This window comes from Capricornis sumatraensis, chromosome 7 (assembly GCF_032405125.1).
Source record: "Capricornis sumatraensis isolate serow.1 chromosome 7, serow.2, whole genome shotgun sequence".
NCBI lineage: Eukaryota > Metazoa > Chordata > Mammalia > Artiodactyla > Bovidae > Capricornis > Capricornis sumatraensis.
In genome coordinates this window covers 10,779,379-10,783,457 of record NC_091075.1, presented here as the reverse complement: position 1 = coordinate 10,783,457, position 4,079 = coordinate 10,779,379, and the positions used below count along the sequence as shown (strand labels likewise).

Here is a 4,079-nt window from a genome sequence, read left to right as displayed (position 1 = left end):
TTATGACCCAGCAATCCCATTGCTGGGCATACACACCAAGGAAACAAGAATTGAAAGAGACACGTGTACCCCAATGTTCATCTCAGCACTGTTTACAATAGTCAGGACATGGAAGCAGCCTAGATGTCCACTGGCAGACAAATGGATAAGAAAGCTGTGGTGCATATACACAGTGAAATATTACTCAGCCATTAAAAATGCATTTAAATCAGTTCTAATGAGGTGGTTGAAATTGGAGCCTATTATAGGGAGTAAGGTAAATCAGAAAGAATAACACTAATACAGTATATTAGTGCATATATATGGAATTTAGAAAGATGGTAATGATGACCCTATATGAGAGACAGCAAAAAAGACACAGATGTAAAAACAGTCTTTTGGACTCTGTGGGAGAGGGAGAGGGAGAGGGTGGGATGATTTAGGAGAATGGCATTGAAATGTGTATATTATCATATGTGAAACAGATTGTCTGTCCAGTTTCGATGCATAAGACAGGGTGCTCAGGGCCTGTGCACTGGGATGACCTGAGGGATGGGATGGGGAGGGTGGTAGAGGGGGATTTAGGATGGGGAACACATGTACACCCATGGCTGATTCATGTCAATGTATGGCAAAAGCCACTACAATATTGTAAAGTAATAAGCCTCCAATTAAAATAAATTAAAAAAAAAAAAGAAAAGAAAAGAAACCCTTTACACTTTGTGAAAAAAAAAAAAAAATGTTCCTGTAGAATTGGTAACATCTCTTTGGTGGCAAATTCGATTTATTTCATATGTTATTTATTTAGTCACTAAATATACTTTTCTAATTAAATATTCATAAATTTAAGTATAAATATTTGATTATAAGGAAATGGTTTGAGACTTCATTGAACTATACATATAAACAAAATTTGACATTTTGATGTCTTGGTTATAGATGTCTTCAGCAAATAATTCTAAAATGTGGATAGTTGTGATCTTAGTATAAGTTGCCATTCCAGTTGGTTAAGTGTCTTCATATTATATGACTAAATAAAGTCATATGGAATCAAACTATGATAAATGATTTGATGAAATTATACTTGTTTGTGGAAAATATTTTTTTGCACAGAAATCCTTTAATTTTCTTTATTTTCACACATTAAAAGATGAAACACATTATACGAATAGCTTTTCATAGCAGATTACACGTGGGTCAGTTCAGACCGACTCTCCAGGCCTGCTGGCCTAAGAGGGGCCCTGGCCGGCAGCCGGTGCTCACATGGCCAATGGGTTGATTCGAATGCAGAAGCGTGCAGCCCTCAACGCGGAAAGTCCCACCCTCTAGTCTTAAATTAGGTTAAATGGCATCATGTCCGTATGGACAGACAGAAAGTGTGGCGATCCTGAGCAGCTCCAGTTGTCCCAGCTCACGATGGGAGCCTGGGCCTCAGGCGGAGCAGGAGTCTGGAGGCTCCGCTGCTGCGCACTCGGCTCCCCTCCCCGGGGGGGCGAGGGGCTGTGCCCGGGCTCAGACTCTTTGGGGTTGAGCCAGGAAACTGTAGGTGTCCTCCTCCCTGTCCACTAGCTCCAGATACTTTATCTCGATCAGAATGTCAATGCATTTCTTAATTTACTGGGTCCTGGGACTTGCATCTTGAGGACAGCTGAGTCAGTACTTCTCCAAGTAACTGCTGGTGTTTTAGGACCTTCCTCATTGTCATAATTCTCACAATAGCCCTGGGAACCAGTAGTTTGAGATCTTCCTGGATGTTTAGGTGTGTGGTTTCTTGTTTTTGCTTCTGTTCCGTTTTCATTGGCACATTGAAGTTAACCCTTCATTTCTTATTATTATAACCAAGATTTAATTTTATTAAGGTATCTGGCTTCAATTCCACCTCATCAGCATTTGCATTTTCATCTTACAAGACCAATAACTTTGACTTCCATAAAACCTGTAGGACTTGTGCCAAAATGTCCGTCTTTATCTGGGTGCTTCCAGTCAGCTGCTGATGGCCTAAGCATCCTCTGCATTGTACTGGAGCAGGATGGCCATCTGGACTGTAAATGCTCGCAAAGTGTATCTGTTGTTGAAGTAGTTTGTTACTAATTCTCCTTTTCATACTTGATAGAACCACGTCAATTTTCTGCCACTGTGACGGCTGGAGTAAAAGGCTGTGAATTGCTGGTAACTCCCTTCCAGCTAAGACAGCAAGGCAAACGTACAAGGTTGCTGAAAGGGCCAAAATCTGGAACTCAGGACTTGAATACTGAAATCCAAGTCCAGTGGCTCGGAGTTCGTCTGGTCCTTTTTGAATTGCTCATTCAAATATTTGCTTAAACCAATGTCTTGAAACATCTGCTGAAGTTTAGCAGCATACTCAAACTCACAAGCTTGCTGTAGCTTAAAGATTGTGCTCACCTCGGCATCGTCACTCTCATGCTCTGATGGACAACCTCCTGGCCAGCAGAGACAACCTCTTCATGTAGAACTTCTGAAACATGTCTTTGTCTTCGATTTATTTGAAGACCACCATCACTTGGTTGAGTGTGTCTTCAAGTTCTGCTTCTTATGGATTCTTTGAACTCTTCTTTAACAGGGAATCACAGTATCAAGTCAGCAACTAGGGGTGTTTACTAGATGAGCCATTTTGGTAGCCATGTTGTTTATGAAGCAACCTCAAGCATTGTCCAGTGAGGCCAGGAAGCCAGCATCATTGTTGAATGCCGACATCACCAGGGCATTGTATTTTTTATGAACATCCAACACTGTCTCTATATACATTTTGGGGTCTTTTAATGCAGCTTTTCCACACTTCTCAATTGCTGCAAGACTGATTATGGATGTGTGTCTCCAGGAGTTTTTTCAATTTTCCCAGTCCATCCTGAATTCTAGATACAAGATTATATATGAGACCCAAATCTTCATTTTTGTCAGCATCCAGCAGGTTCAGTAACTGGGTGGAAGATCTCCAGGTGTTTCTTGATGGCACCTTCTGGCACTTCATGGCAAGCTCGTCCTCTGTGCTCTCAGGAAGGTACACCTGGACCCTCCACTGCTCCTCCAGCAAACGGGTCTCTGCCTTTTTCATATGTTCAGTAACCGGGTTCTGCTGCAAGAATTCAGCACTCTCTCTGGTAAAAATTATTTCTGTGTCAGCCAGAAACTGAGATGCAAGGATTCTTTGTACACTATTAGCATAGGGCCCTTCACAAAGGCATCATCTTCATTCAGCCCCAGTTCCACGTAAGACCATACAACTCCACTTGCCAGTCTTGTATTGAAGGATTCACCATTTCTTTCTTTTTCAATGAGTTTTAAAACAGCAGTTGTTTCCTCTTTATTCAGTGGCCTGAAAAGCCAGTCTCTTCATGTCACCAATGCAAGAGAATAGATTTCATAGATCCCTTTCCATCCTTGGTCACATTCCTGGTGAACCCAATGTCTATTGAGGCAGGCATACATCCCGTTCAGCACTTTGGTTGAAAATCGGTAGTCTTCCCATTGCTTAGTGTAGAACTTCAGTACACCCACATACATAAAATCATCTCCTTCCTTAAAAAGATTTGTCAAGTAATTCTTCAGGAATTCTTTAAGCCATTTGTACAATTCCAAGCCCGCACACTGAGCTCCCCCAGAGTCTGCTCCTTTTTTGATTTAGGAGAGACACCAGCTCCTTGAGCCTGGTTGAACTGGCGAACACTCGTGTGGTAGTTACACATGTGAGTGTAGAGTTCCATGGATCTGGACATGGCCATGCTCCATCTGGTGTACCCTTGCTGGATGCCAGCTCTGAGGTCATCCCAGATCTGGTCGAGGCCAATGTGCTTCAGTCTGTGGGGATTCTGACTTCTGTTGGGTGACATGGCCAATAATATTCTGAAGTCGTCCAATGCAGCAATCTTTAGTCAAGGTTCAGCTAATTCTCCATCAGATGGAAATAAACAGTATCATTCCAAATTTATTCACAGCAGCTCAGAAAGGATGTCCTTTGAATGGAGAGAATGAAATCTCATCACAGGCCAATCAACTCTGGCTCCTGCTGGGGAGAAGTTGGAGGGGGATGGCCGGGAAACCTTCACAACCATCTCCTCACCAGCCCGCGGCACAGGAGGGGC

The 4,079-nt window shown here is 42.5% G+C and overlaps 1 pseudogene; it reads right to left on the bottom strand.

Annotated features, from left to right (window-relative positions):
• Positions 1-1,491: 1,491 nt before the first annotated feature.
• On the bottom strand, positions 1,492-3,827 carry LOC138082257 (cullin-1 pseudogene; annotated as a pseudogene).
• Positions 3,828-4,079: the final 252 nt, after the last annotated feature.